General features: G+C 33.1%; 1 protein-coding gene across 1 annotated transcript in view; it reads left to right on the top strand.

Annotated features, from left to right (window-relative positions):
- LOC131803836 (MAP/microtubule affinity-regulating kinase 3-like) overlaps window positions 1-16,261 on the top strand; it is a 179,073-nt gene that overhangs the window by 30,810 nt on the left and 132,002 nt on the right. The window contains exon 2 of the mRNA XM_059125591.1: window positions 3,335-3,376. The gene's annotated coding sequence lies outside the window, so the exon portion shown is untranslated. The remainder of the gene's footprint in view (window positions 1-3,334; window positions 3,377-16,261) is intronic.

Consider the following 16,261-nt stretch of genomic DNA (forward strand, 5'->3'; position numbering starts at 1 on the left):
TCACACACACACATCCATGTAGCTGGTAATACGATGCGCCTGTGTTAGTGGCTCAAAATGGTAGCTCATGAAAATGCCAGCAGAGCAAAAATCATAATCCCTCTCGCAAATCCTTAAGCAAATAATAGCTCAAAGGTATTTTGTGAGAATTAAAGGAATAAATAAATTCCCTCCAAGGATATTATCACTATTTTCTAGCTAGTGTGTGTGTGCGCGTGTGTGTAAATATGCATAAGGATTGCAGTGCAAATACCTATTCACATGTTGTAGAGGGAAAAGTGTCAATAATACTTCCAGGAAGAGCATTTATTTGTCGTTTTCTTTGTTGGCCAAATGGGGGAGATTAATGGTATTTATGTAACATGAGGACTAAGACTTGCTAATATAATGGTATTCTATTCGAATACAGTTATAATCAGAATCAGAAATGGAATATTGTTGATGTTGTTAAACGGCCATCTAATGCCACCTTTATTACAAATTTCGTCGTTGAAAAAATATTTGATCCTTGAAAAAATATTCTTAAAAAAATCCACGTTTATTTGGTCCTTGGAAAAAATATTCTTAAAAAAATCCACGTTTATTTGGTCCTTGGAAAAAATATTCTTAAAAAAATCCACGTTTATTTGGTCCTTGGAAAAAATATTCTTAAAAAAATCCACGTTTATTTGGTCCTTGGAAAAAATATTCTTTAAAAAATCCACGTTTATTTGGTCCTTGGAAAAAATATTCTTTAAAAAATCCACGTTTATTTGGTCCTTGAAAAAAAATTCTTTTAAAAAATCCACGTTAATTTGGTCCTTGAAAAAAAAATATTCTTTAAAGAATCCAAATATTAGGTCCTTGAAAAAATATTCTTTAAAGAATCCACGTTTATTTGTTACTTGAAAAAATATTCTTTAAAGAATCCACGTTTATTTGTTACTTGAAAAAATATTCTTTAAAAAATCCACATTTTTTTGGTCCTTAAAAAAATATTCTTTAAAAAATCCACGTTTATTTGGTCCTTGAAAAATATTCTTTAAAAAATCCACGTTTATTTGGTCCTTGGAAAAAATATTCTTTAAAAAAACCACGTTTATTTGGTCCTTGAAAAAATATTTTTAGAAAAATCCACATTTATTTGGTCCATGAAAAAATATTTTTAGAAAAAATCTACGTTTATTTGGTCCTTGAAAAAAAACATTCTTTAAAAAATTCAAATATTTTGTCCTTGAGAAAATATTCTTTAAAAAATCCTCATATATTTGGTCCTTGAAAAAATATTCTTTAAAAAATCTACGTTTATTTGGTCCTTGAAAAAATATTCTTTAAAAAATCCAAATATTTTGTCCTTGAAAAAATATTCTTTAAAGAATCCACGTTTGTTTGTTGCTTAAAAAAATAATCTTTAAAAAATCTACGTTTATTTGGTCCTTGAAAAAAAAATATTCTTTAAAAAATCCAAATATTTTGTCCTTGAAAAAATATTCTTTAAAGAATCCACGTTTATTTGTTGCTTGAAAAAATATTCTTTAAAGAATCCACGTTTATTTGTTGCTTGAAAAAATATTCTTTAAAAAAAAGCAACGTTTATTTGTTGCTTGAAAGAATATTCTTTAAAAAAATCCACGTTTATTTGCTGCTTAAAAAAATATTCTTTAAAAAAATCCACGTTTATTTGTTGCTTAAAAAATATTCTTTAAAAAATCCCCGTTTATTTGGTCCTTGGAAAAAATATTCTTTAAAAAATCCACGTTTATTTGGTCCTTGAAAAAATATTTTTAGAAAAATCCACGTTTATTTGGTCCTTGACAAAATATTTTTAGAAAAATCCACGTTCATTTGGTCCTTAAAAAATATTTTTAGAAAAATCCACGTTTATTTGGTCCTTGAAAAAATATTCCACGTTTATTTGGTCCTTGAAAAAATATTTTTAGAAATATCCTCGTTTATTTGGTCCTTGAAAAAATATTCTTTTAACAATCCACGTTTATTTGGTTCTTGAAAAAAAAAATATTCTTTAAAAAAATCCACGTTTATTGATCTTTTGGTCATTGAAAAAAATATTCTTTAGAAAATTCACGTTTTTTTGGTCCTAGAAAAAATATTCTTTAAAAATCCACGTTTATTTGATCCTTGAAAAAATATTCTTTAAAATCGACGTTTATTTGATCCTTGAAAGACTATTCGTGCCATCCTCTTCAACATGTCTTGAAAAAAATTGCTTCCCTAACTGATGGCTATTAACATAGAGTTAAATTACAGAGGGAAATATGAAACGGCAACAGGAAAAGAAACGACAAGGAGACAAACATCGAGATGTAAAGCTCCGCAGTCAGAGTATGGCCAAGTAATTCATGTCATCTCAGATATGATGTAGAGGGAATTAAAGGGAGAGAAAAAGGGACAAAATGTGATTTTTAAACTCACACGGAACAATGTCCTTAAAGGATAACGAACAGTTTTCCTCAATGTAGGGCCGAGGGCCCACAATGCTGATGAGGATGTTGATGACGACGATGAGGCTTTTTTAAAATGAGATGAAATCTTTGGTGATAATATAATTGAATGCTAGTGGCCTCAGAGATAATAAAATAATAAATACTCTTTCAACTCCTTTGAGAGAATGGGAGGGGCCCATCATTTAGCTACAAGGAAGCGGAAGAAAATGTAATGAGAAAAAAAGTAATTTATTCGTTTATTATTTAATGGGTTAAAGGTAATGAAAGGATGAGATGGGGATAAAAAATTAGGTAGCTTCAGTACTTAAAAGAAATATTCAAACAAAATTTGTTAAAGAAAAATTATTTAAGAAGGATATAAAGGAAACACATTACCACTCCTTTAGATTTTTTAAAATTTTTAATATCGGGGTTTGTTGACATTTAATTACGTTCAAGCCTCCTGTCTTTTATATATTTACCCGCACAGGATTTTGCATCGTTTTAAAATATTCTGCTAAGTAAAACCTACTTTATCACTTGATATTTTCTACCCTCCTTAAATTATTTTGGTATATTTTATAATACGCAACAATATTTATAATAGGTTTCAAATTTCAAATAAATATTCATTAATTGCTATATTCCAACATCCCTCAACAATGTTTGCCGCGATATACGGTTCATTGTTTCGCATTGTTCACCTTTTGACATTTAATGTCGTTTTGAGTTTATTTGCTCGTTTAAATTTATAAAGTTTAATTAATTTTGCATGTTTATGCAAAATCATGTATAAACAATACAAAAAATTCACAACAAAAAACTAGATGTTAATTGAAAACGTTTTTAAATTTAATAACATTTTAATAAAGTTTTTTATTTGTTTGGTTTTTTCGCTCTCTCTATTTCAGGTAACAACCGACGTGCATTTGCGTGTGAATAGTTAAATAGAGGTAAATAATTTTTGAATGTAAATATATATATTTTTTCAATGTTTATTTTTAATCTATATATGTATGTAAAAAAAAATTATGTGTAGTGAAAATATATTCACATAAATGTAGGAGTAAATATATGGAAAATAAAAAATAGAGATGCGACTAAAAGAAGAGGGATGTTGAAATGTATCAAAGTTTTAGTAGTTCTGGACAACCATTTTCTAGGGGCCATAAGTTGTAAAGTATTGAGCGCACTACAATGAAATGATGCGATTTTGAAAGTATATGGCCTCAAATATAATCGACGTAAGTTAGGATGATATAACTCTCAAATTGCCAGAGATATGGCTTAAGGCAAAGAAGTCTCAACTTGATCCGGTAATGTGGTTGTTTTGAGTAACCATCTTCCCTAAGCGATTTCTTCAAAAGTAATTGCTGTATTTTAATGATACAACTTGTTTTTGAAAGACTACGAACCCTTTCCTGCTCTGAGAAAGTTATGTCGATATATCTCATAAAATACCAGAGATATGGCCACATAGAATCAGGTGTCAAAATGATTAGATTTTTTGGTATTTTTGAGTAACCATTTTCTGGAAGCAATTACTTCTAAGGTAATTGATTTATTTAAATGAAACAACTTGTTTTGGAAAGACCAAGGACCTTAATTTACTTTGTGTAAGTTATATTGATATATCTCGTAAAATGCCAAAGATATGGTCAAATAAAATCAAGTGCCAGAATGTTTAGATTTTTTGGTATTTTTGAGTAACCATATTCTGAAAGCAATTACTTCTAAAGTAGTTAACATATTCTAATGAAGAAACTTGTTTTTGAAAGGCCAAGGGCCTTAATTTACTTGGCGTAAGTTATATTGATATATTTCATAAGATACCAGAGATGTGGTCAAATAAAATCAGGTGTCAAAGTATTTCGATTTTGTAGGCGTTGTGAGTAATCATCTTCTCAAAGCAGTTACTTCAAAAGTAGTTGACATATTTTAATGATGCAACGTGTTTTGGAAAGGCCAAGTACTCCAACTTACTTTGTATAAGTTATGTCGATAAATCTCGTAAAACACCGGAGATACGATAAAAGGAAAACAGGTGTCAAAATATTTCGATTTTGTAGGCGTTTTGAGTAACCATCTTCTGGAAGCAATTACTTTTAAAGTAATTGATGTATTTAAATGAAACAGCTCGATTTTGAAAGACCAGCTACTCATAAATACTCAATATAAGTTAGGTGGGTGTAGCTTATAAAATGCCAGAGATATGGCTCAATGCAAACAACTGCTGAAACGATCCAATATTGGAGTCGTTCTGAGTAACCATCTTCTCAAATAGATTATTTCAAAAGTAGTTGACATATTTTAATGATGTAACGTGTTTTGAAAAGACTAAGACCCTGACTTACTTTACATAAGCAATATATCTCATAAAATACCAGAGATATGACCAAATAAAATCAGGTGTCAAAATGTTTAGATTTTTTGGTTGTTTTGAGTAACCATCTTCTGAAAGCATTTACTTCTGAAGTAGTTTACATATTTTAATGAAGCAACTTATTTTGGAAAGACCAAATGCTCTAATTTACTTTGTCTAAGCAATGTCGATAAATCTCGTAAAAAACCGGCGATATAACAAAATAAAGTCTGGCTTCAAAATATTTAGATTTTGTGGGCCTTTTGAGTAACCATCTTCCCAAAGCGATTACTTCAAAAGTAGTTGGCATATTTTAATGGTGCAACGTGTTTTGAAAAGACCAAGTACCGTAACTTATTTTGAGAAAGTTGTGTCTATATATCTCGCAAAATACAAAAGGTATGGTAAAAAGAAAACAAGTGTTGAAATATTTCAATTTTTTCTTTGACTTGAGTAACCATCTTTCAAGGGTAATTACTTCTAAAGTAATTGGTGCATTTTAATTAAATTAATTGATTTTGAAAGAACAACTAATCATAGCTACTCGATGTAAATTAGGTGGATATAGCTTATAAAATGCCAGATATATGGCTCAATACAAACAAATGCTGAAATGTTTCGATTTTGTGTGCTTTTGAGTAACCATCTTTTCAAAGCAATTACTTCTAAAGTAATTGAGACATTTGAATAAAGCAACTTGTTTTTAAAAGACCAAGAACTCCAATTGACTTTGTGTTGTTTATGTGTATATATATCGTAAAATAATAGAGATATGGTAAAATGAAAACAAGTGTTGAAATATTTCAATTTGTTCTTTAATTTGGGTAACCATTTTTTCCAGGCAATTCCTTTCAAAGTAATTACTGTATTTAAGTAAAATAGCTCGATTTTGAAAGACCAACTACTCATACCTACTCGATGTAAGTTGGGTAGATATAGCTCATAAAATGCCAGAGATGTCGCTCAATGCAAATAAGTGCTGAAATCTTTCGATGTTGTGCTCGTTTTGAGTAACCATCTTCTCAAAACAATTACTTCCAAAGTAATTGAAGTATTCAAATGAAATAACAAGTTTATGAAAAATCGAGAACTCCTAATGACTTTGTGTCGTTAATGTCGATGTATCTCGAAAAATAACAGAATAATGACAAAACGAATCAGATTGCAGAAATGTGTTATAGTTTTGAAATGTTTGAGTAACCGCATTCTAGATGGCGTAACTTTTGAAGTAATCGGAATATTTTGATGAAATGGCATTATTTGTAATTAAGAAGGACCCCAGTAAATATAGTGGAAAAAATGTACATACAACTCGCAAAGTTTATGAGATATAATTACAAAAAAAAAAAAAAAATAAATGCAACGATATTTATTTTAAATTTTTATATTTTATGATAATTGGTATATTTTTGTAAAATTACAAAATATTGAATAAAGAAGCTCACAGCCTTCCTCTCACTTAATGTATGTACCAATAACTCGTTAAATAACAGAGTATGACAAAATTAATTAGATTGCTGAAATGTGACATATTTTTGAATAATTTTGAGTAACCGTATTCTAGAGAGCATAACTTTTGAAATAACCGCTTCATTTTAGTGAAATAAAATTATTCGGAATTGGAAAGAACTGAGCTAAACATTGTGGAAACATTATATACATAGCCTGTGAAGTTCAAGAGATAAGCGAAAACGAGTAATTGCAAGAAATTTTGTTAGAATTTCCACTTTCTTGAGTAACTATATCCTATTATATATATTATATATATTCTAAATATATATACTAAAATGAACCATTTTCGAGTAAGGAAGGTCTCAGCATTTTTCCCACTCTATGAACGTACCTATAACTCGTAAAATTGCCGAATTGGGAATAAAAGAATGAAACTGGTAAAATGTGTTGTATTATTATATTTTATGAGTAAGCTAATTCTAGTTGCCATAACTTTTAAAGTAATTGGTTTATTTTAGTAAAAACGCATTATTTGAAAATGGGATCTCAATAAAATCGAATCTCAATAAACATCTTTTAAATTCGGTGAATATAGTCCTTAAAGTTTAAGAGATATGAGAAAATGAAGAGTTGTAACAAATTTTGACCGAATCCTAACATTTTTGGGTAACTATTTCCAGAGGCCGTAACTTTTGAAGTAGTTGGTGTATTTTTGGAAAATAAACAAGTTTCGAATGAAGAAGGTCTGAGCACTTTTTCTCATTGAATTAACGTATCTATAAGTCTTAAAATTACAGAATTTTAACAAAATTAATGAAATTCCCAAAATGTGTAGTATTTTTGGAAATTGTGAGTAATCGAGTTTCAGAGAACATAAGTTTTGAAGGAAGCCCGGAAGACATTATCACACACACCCCTATGAGGGGCGTTTAGAGCTAGTTCTGCGGCTTATAAGGCATATTTGGTGTTTATGATTTCTTACAAGGGCCGTTCTAAGTAGTCTTTATTTCGAATTATAATGCGATTCGAGATCTTTTTCACAGAAAGCTTGTTTTTATAGCGAGTTGGTTCTTTGCCCACAACAACTACATTGATTCACCGCTGCAGGAAGACGGGTTAATGGCTCTGAACGTTGTGACGGCAACATCTAGTAGGCTGCTCACAGAGGTCCACAGTTGAAAACCTAGCCAGGCTCAGTTAAACCTAAATTTTTATGTTTATAACTTATTTGTTTACTTCTCATTCGAGATGAGCTTAATGATCGGAAATGTGCATTGAAAATGAAAGCCAGAGCGACACTACCACTATCAGAGTTTTTTGAAAAAAAAAAAAACTAAAACTACCTAGTGCTCAGAAATGCTTCAAGTGGGTTTCACCTTCTGCTCAAATTCGAGCGTGGATACTCCTTCAAGTAATACAAGTAAAAAAGCTGTAGGTTCGGCCAAACTTTGAATACTCTCCACAATTTGGAACCCATTAGGCAATTTTCAAAAAAAAAAAAAACAAAAAAAAAAAAAATAAATCCGTTAAAAATTCTGGTAAAATCTTAAAAATACCAAATTTAGCCGTTATATTGGGGTCTATACGAAGGACCTGCATAGTCAACTTTTGTCATAAACCATGCGAAGCTTGAATAAAAAAATTCTCGGAATAATGTAGTTGAAATCATCAAAATTTCGAATGTAGGGAGGTACCGTTATATGGGGGCTATATGAAGACGTGGACTTGCACAGACAATTTTCTGTCATAGGCCGTAGTATCCATTTCGAACTTCAAATACCAAATTTGAAACAATTACGGTGAATAATGTCACTAAAATCATCAAAGTACCGAATATCGGTAGGTACAGTTATATGGGGGTCATATCAAATCGTGGACTTACATGGCCCATTTTCAATATTAAAAGTCCTGAGGACATAATGTACATTTGAGTAAAATTTTATTAATCTACTTCAAATCGTTCGGAAGCTAGAGTGATTTCCACAGACGGGCAGACGGATAGACGAGCGGACATCGCTAAATCGACATAGGATTTTATGCTGATACTTTGTGGGGTCTAAAATGTATATTTCGAGGTGTTACAAATGGAATGACAACTATAATAAACCCTCCATACTATGGTGGAGGGTATAAAAAGTAAAAAAAAAAATCGAGTAAACTCCATTTTCGACTCTTGATTAACAGCGAGAATACTTTCCTTCCTTTGTAGAGGGATAAAACACGCCCGAGATCGAGCATATTATTCTATAACCGAGTCATAGTCGATTTTGTCACAGCGTTCTTTTGTTTTGGACATTTTCTCAACGCACAACTGTATACTCTAGCTTCCGAACGAATGGAAGTAGATTGATAAAATTTTACTCAAATGTATGTTATGTCTGTAGGACTTCTGGTACTGAAAATAGGCTATGTAGGTCTTTTGGTATACCCCCCATATAACGGTAACTCCCGATATTCGGTATTTTGATGATTTTCGCGTCATTATTCACCGGAATTCTTGCAAATTTGGTATTTGATGTTCGTAATGGATACTAGAGCCTATGACAGGAGATTGTCTGTGCAGGTCCACGTCTTCGTATAGCCCCCCTATAATGGTACCTTCCGATATTCGGTACCTTGTTGATTTTAGCGACATTTTTCACCGGAATTCTTTCAAATTTGGCATTTGATGTTCGTAATGGATACTACAGCCTATGACAGGAGATTGTCTGTGCAGGTCCCCGTCTTCGCATAGCCCCCATATAACAGTGCCTCCCGATATTCGGTATTTTGATGATTTTAGCGACATTTTTCACCGGAATTCTTTCAAATTTGGTATTTGAAGTTCGTAATGGATACTACAGCCTGAGACAGAAAATTGTCATTGCCGGTCCACGTCTTCGTATAGCCCCCACATATAACGGTTCCTCCCGATATTCGGTATTTTGATGATTTTAGCTACATTGTTACCGATTTTTTAAAGTTTCGCATTTGAATATTGTAATGGCTTATGACAAATGTTACCTATGCAGGTCCATATCGTCGTATAGACCCTAATATAACAGCTAAATTCTGCATTTTTTAGATTTTAACAGAATTTTTAACGGATTTTATTGTTTCTGGGAATTGCCAAATTCGTTCCAAATGGTGGAGGGTATTCAAAGTTCGGCCCGGCCGAATTTACAGCTTTTTTACTTGTTTTTTTTTTCGTTCCCCATTTTCAATTTTTTATTTGCAAACTAACATCATTTGTTGTTGTGCACACATTTTCCACATGTTTCCCTTTGTATCATCTGCTTCTTTATGTTGTTGTTATTGTTGTGGCTGCTGATAAGCTCCGCTTTCCCTGATTAAGAATTCCCTGGCTAAACGACGAATACATTGCATCGTCATGCATGCACACATCTCCGTGGAATGCAATCTGAAATAACGACGACGGAGTAGCTTTTGTGGTATCAGATGCCTGGGACAAGCAGGGCATGGCAAAAATGTGTCACTACAATGTGCTAATCTATTCTATTCCATTCTATATTTTTTCATAATCTGCTTTCTCCCCACCTTCGACAGAGAGACCGACTGACTGACTGACAGCGAGAAAAAAATACATAAATAAATAAACAAACTTAGATTACAATGTTTTCATAAGAGTTATTATTACTTGTGGGTCTTCGTTGGGTTTGACAAGAACAGCACAGAAAACAGAAGAAAGCAAAACAGACGAGATTTTGTTATTTTTAGAATAAATAAATCTCTGGAAATTTGTCTTTGATAAACAAAGAACAAAAAGAAAAAAAAAAAAAATAGAATCATATATGGCATGTGACAATAACCAATTAATGGCAAGTGCGATATGTGAAGTAAGTCTGTGAAGATTTTTGCGATTATTTTCGGCCGGGCCAAACTTTTAATACCCTTCACCTAAGGGTAAAGGAAACATTATAATTACAATGACTCGCCAAACGATCTGGGACCCATTATGATTTACAACTACCAATTTTTAGACATATCCGTGAAGAAATGTGTCAAAAATCATCAAAATACCGAATATTGGGAGGTACCGTTATATAGGGACTATACTAAAACGTGGACCTATACATACAATGTTTTGCCACATGAACTAGGACCCATTCTGACCCACAAATATATATCATTTTCAATACCAACAATCCTAGACACAGTAAAAATTGCTCTGCTTAATTTTGGCGCTCTACGTCAAATAATGTGGGCTGTATCGTGATTTCAACAGACAGACAGACTGACGGACATCGTTAAATCGACTTAGAATTTTATGCTGATTATGAATATATATATATATATATATATATATATATATATTTAAGGATGTTACAAACGGAATGACAAAGTTAATATAGGAGGGTATATTAACTTTGTCATTCCGTTTGTTATCAGAAGGTAAAGGGTATAACAAGTAAAAAAGCTGTTACTTCGGCCGGACCAAACTTTAAATACCCTCAACCATTTGAAACAAATTTGCGATTTTCAAACAAAAAAAAAAAAAAAAAAAAAAAAAACGTTAAAAATGGTGTTAAAATCTTAAAAATGCCGTATGTAACCGTTATATGGGGGGCTATACGAAGGCGTGGACCTGTTCGGACAATTTTCTGTCGTAGGCTGTAGGCATAGGCTGTAGGCATAGGCTGTATCCATGTCGTTAAAATCACCAAAATACCGAAAATTGGAAACTACTATTGTATGGGGGCCATACCAAAATGTAGATCTGCATAGACAATTTCTGTCATAGGCTGTAGTATTCATTATGAACTTCCAACACCAATTTTGAAAATTCCGATAAAAATACCGCAACAAAATCAAATGCCGTAATTTTTACATTTTTTTGAATGAAAGCAAAAAATTTCGGAAATAGCATCAAATTTTAGAATAAGTTTAGATTTGTTCGAATTGGTCACCTTTGATATAAATTATGGCCTTCAAACGGCCAATGAAACCGTCACACGCTGCCCGAATGTTGTTCTGCGGTATTTTGGCCAATTCCCAGCGAATCGCTTGCTTGAGGTGACCGACACTTTGGTATTTTTTAGTGCCAACCTTGCTTTCCGAAATACTCCAGACACAATAGTCCAACGGAATGGTATCCGAAGATTTTGGTGGCCATTGTGCGTTGGAAATGAAGCGAGGAACCTCATTTTGTAACCATTCTTGGATGGCGTGTGCTGAGTCCTGTCGGAATATCCAAGGTCTGCGGCCAAAATGTTTCCGTGACCAAGGCTTTAATACAGCATGGCCGGCGCTTGAGGTGCACATTTTCAGCTGACCTCTTTGGCAAGTAAACACGATCATTTTGTTTGTTTGCTGCTGCTGAACAATGAATGTTTTCTCACCGGAGACGGAAAAAACCAAATTCGGTAGTTCACCACTTTCGGTCAAGCCTTTAGCGCCTTTGAGTCTAGTTTCTTTCTGTTGCGGTGTAAGTTCTTGAACTTTTTGGAATTTCAATGGCTTTATCCTGAGCTCATTTTTCATATTTGAATGTAATATTGCGATATGTTCAGCTCACGAACCATTTTCCGGCCACTGCGACGCGGGTTTCAATCAAGTCGCTTCTTTGCTTTTCGAACCATTTCTGCTGATGTTGCTGTTGTTCTTCCGTCCATTTCCTTGACGTCGGGCTACGCTAACAGTAACACGGTAACGAGTGACAGCTGTCGGACGAATGGCTTAGAAATGACAGCAGTCTGAAGTTGGAAGCAGTTTTTTCATCTTACCCTGTATATATAGGCTACAAATGAATTTAGTACTATTTTGTACATTTCCCAAACCACCGCTTTATCACAAACCAACCACCAACAGGGACCCCTATACACATTTTCAAAATTCCAGCATTAACCTTTCACACTAAACCAAAATTTTATTGGCATCTGAGGTTAGAATATGGAGGTGCCTCTATAAATAAATACTACAATTGTACAATAAGTACTAAAAAGTATTCGATTTCGTATTTGGTGAAGGATTGGAGCTGGAATCCCGAAATTTTCATATTGAGGTATCTGTTGGTATCTGGAATTGAGATAAGGAGGTGGTTTTTGAAATGTGTACTATAATTAAACGAAAAGTACTAAATAGAACTAAATTTAGTATTTGGTGAAGGAATAGAGCAGAAATCCTGAAATTTGATATAAATGTCACGATAGTTTAAGTCTGGTGGTGGTATTGGAAATGTGTACCATAATAGTTGGAAAAGTACTAAGTGGTACTATATTGGGTGTTGAGTGAAGGAATACAGCTGAAATCCCGAAATTTGATATTGAAGTCTCTCTTGATATCTGCAGGTGGTTTCGGAAACAAAACAAATTGAATGTAGATGTCACTGTTGACGTCTGTGGTCATGATATGGAGGTAGTCTTGCAAATGGGTACTACTTTTTGGAAAAAGGGTACTAAAAAGTCTAAAACGAACGAATGAATCTAACATTTTAAGGTGGACTTTTCCCTGACGAAGCGGGTACTACCTAGTATTCCATATTCATTGCAATATAGTAATACCTCAATAAAATATCTGAGGATAGAGAAAAGAACTCTTTTTATACCCTCCACCATAGTATGGAGGGTATATTAAGTTTGTCATTCCGTTTGTAACACCTCGAAATATACATTTTAGACCCCACAAATGTCCGATTTACAATGTCCGTCTGTGGAAATCACTCTATCTTCCGAACGAAATGAGGTAGATTGATATTTTAATTTTACTGAAATATATATTTTGTCTGCAGTACTTTTGGTATTGAAAATGGACCATGTAGGTACACGTCTTCGTATAGCTCCCATATAACGGTACCTCCCGATATTCCGAATTTAATGATTTTAACGACATTATTCATCGGAATTGTTTCAAATTTGGTATTTGAAGTTCGAAATGGATACTACAGTCTAAGACAGAAAATTGTCTGTGCAGGTCCACGTCGTCGTATAGCCCCTATATAACGGCACCTCCCGATATTCGGTATTTTCATGATTTTAGTGACATTATTTACCGGAATCGTTTTAAATTTGGTATTTGAAGTTTGTAATGGATACTACATCCTAAGACAGAAAATGAACCATGTAGGTCCACGTGTTCGTATAGGCCCCATATAACGGTACCCCCCGATATTCGGTATTTTGGTGATTTTAGAGACATTATTTACCGGAACTATTTAAAATTTAGTATTTGAAGTTCTTTTGAATACTATAGCCTATGAAAGAAAATTGTCTGTGCAGGTCCACGTCTTCGTATAGCCCCCATATAACGGTACCCCCCGATATTCGGTATTTTGATGATTTTAGCGACATTATTTACCGGAATTATTTCAAATTTTGTATTTGAAGTTCGTAATGGATACTACAGCCTATGACAGAAAATTGTCTGTGCAGGTCCATGTCTTCGTATAGCCCCCATATAACGCATCCCCCGATATTCGGTATTTCGATGATTTTAGCGACATTATTTACCGGAATTATTTCAAATTTTGTATTTGAAGTTCGTAATGGATACTACAGCCTATGATAGAAAATTGTCTGTGCAGGTCTACGTTTTATAACCTCCATTGTACCTCCCTATAATCGGTATTTTGAAGATTTTAACTACATTATAAACAGATTTTTTTTTTAAGTTTCGCATTTGAATATTGTAATAGCTTGTGACAAAAGTTGCCTATGCTGGTCCACGTCGTCGTCGTACAGGCTACATTCGGTAGTTTTAAGATTTTAACAGAATTTTTAACGGATTTTATTTTTTTTGAAAATTGCCAAATTTGTATCAATTGGTGGAGGGTATTCAAAGTTCGGCCCGGCCGAACTTACAGATTTTTTACATGTTTCATATGGTTTAGTGGATCCTTATGGGGATACTGGGTACAGCTGAACTTACCTCAGCCGACGTGAGATACACATTACACGTTATTGCTCAACCTTGTGTAGAAGAGTTACCTATTGGGGCTTTTCTACTGCCTTTAGAAGTTCTATCCAAATCATGAGGGTCCTTCTTTACCAAAAAGACCCCTGACGAGTTGCTATGTATTTTTTTATTTTTTTCCATTATTTGTTTTCGTTGGCCATTCATAATTTTTATCCTCCTCCAATATTTAAAATACCATCGATGACACTTCAAAAACAAGTTTATTTTTTCAACCACAACTATGAAAATGAATATGTGTACATATTGTATATTGTGCGCGTGCGTGTGTGTGAGTGCGTTGAAAAATCGAAAGTGAAAACTTTCTCACATTCCCGGAACCCAGCCATTGATTGCATGCGGGACCATTATTCATTATTCCGAGAGTTTATTAATTCATAGATGGGGAATTGTTTATTTCAATTTAAATTTATTATTGTCGACAAGTGCAATTACTTGTGTTTTTTTGTTTGTTTGTGTGGTCTCCAGGAATTGAGAGCTGACAATTGATAAATTAATACAAACAAATAAATATTTAATTATTTATGCACTGGAAAAAAACACATAAATAAACCAAAGGAGAAATAAATAAAATCGATTAAATTTATGAGTGGTATCTTATGTCGGATAAATTTTCATTTAAAATAACCTAAATTTTCTAGCCACAGGATCGGCCGTCGGTCGGAAATTAAAAAATAGATAACGAATTCAATATCTTTTTTCAAGGACCAAATAAACGTGGATTTTTTAAAGAATATTTTTTCAAGAACCAACAACAAACGTGAATTTTTTAAAGGTTATTTTTTCAAGGACCAAATTTTTTGGATTTTTTAAAGATTATTTTTTCAAGGACCAAATAAACGTGGATTTTTTAAAGATTATTTTTTCAAGGACCAAATAAACGTGGATTTTTTAAAGATTATTTTTTCAAGGACCAAATAAACGTGGATTTTTTAAAGATTATTTTTTCAAGGACCAAATAAATATGGATTTTTTAAAGATTATTTTTTCAAGGACTTTGTGAGATCTCCTGTTTCCCTCAGAGCTTTCATTTATGGAAGACCTTGAAAGGACTTTTTGTGTGGTAGAAGACTTTTAAAAGGTTCTACGAAGGTCCTCTGTCCTTAGAATCACCGAAGTAGCCAAAAGTGCCTTTCGAACACGTTTTGCAGTGGCCAAACTGACAAAAACTGAGATCTTTAAGCAAAATGCCCCTAAAATATTCTAAAAACTTACCATTTCAGAGGAAGCCCGGTCCCTGGGTCCCTTAAAATACCTTTAAATCATTTTCATAGCACAGAAGAGTATTCTTTCTTCACAAGGCCGTGGGAAGATTTCGTAAGCCATAATTCTTTCAGAAGGTCGGTGGATAGAACTCCTTCTAATCGTATTCAGTGGGTAGAATGTACTTCTTCCTACACAAGACCGAAGAGAGATTGTCGTATGGTAGGATTGTTTCAGACGATCCTTTGAAGGTCCTCTGTCCTTAGAGGACCTTTGGAATGTTATCAGTCCATAAAAAAACCTGTAGGTGGTCCTCCTTCGATAGAATATCCACAAAAAAGGTATCCATCTTGAGAACAACTTTAGAACATCCTCTCTCCTTTATATTTCACTTCGTGATATGGTGATCCTTCTTCTCCCATTTATTTTTTCAAGAAATAGTTTTTTTTGCAACTACGTGTGTACCTGTCATAAATCGTCTTCCGCCCGGTTAGGTTTTCCTGACACTTGTTTGGCTGTGGCGCCCATTATTTTCATGTCATTTTTTTCTATTTATCATTTATTTCGAGAATATCTTAAATTGTTTCTGACATATTCTACGACGCTCTGTAATCTGCTTCTTCTTCTTCATGAATAATAGATGCAATGCAATAAAGATAAAAATGAAAGAAGACAAAACAATTGTGTTCTCGTTGTGGCTGAGTGGGTGGGCGTTTGGGTCGATGTTTGAAAGACATCAACTAAAAATAGACAACGAAACAAATAAATAAATAATATACATTTATTATTTGCTGTCACTTTTGTGATAAAATGTGTATTGGGGTGGGTAGGAAGAAAAAAATTAGGAAATTAAAAGAAAGAAATAATAAAGAGAATACATTTTTTCAGGACCAAAAAATTGGAATTTTTAAAG

The sequence above is a fragment of the Musca domestica genome, unplaced genomic scaffold (assembly GCF_030504385.1).
Source record: "Musca domestica strain aabys unplaced genomic scaffold, Musca_domestica.polishedcontigs.V.1.1 34, whole genome shotgun sequence".
NCBI lineage: Eukaryota > Metazoa > Arthropoda > Insecta > Diptera > Muscidae > Musca > Musca domestica.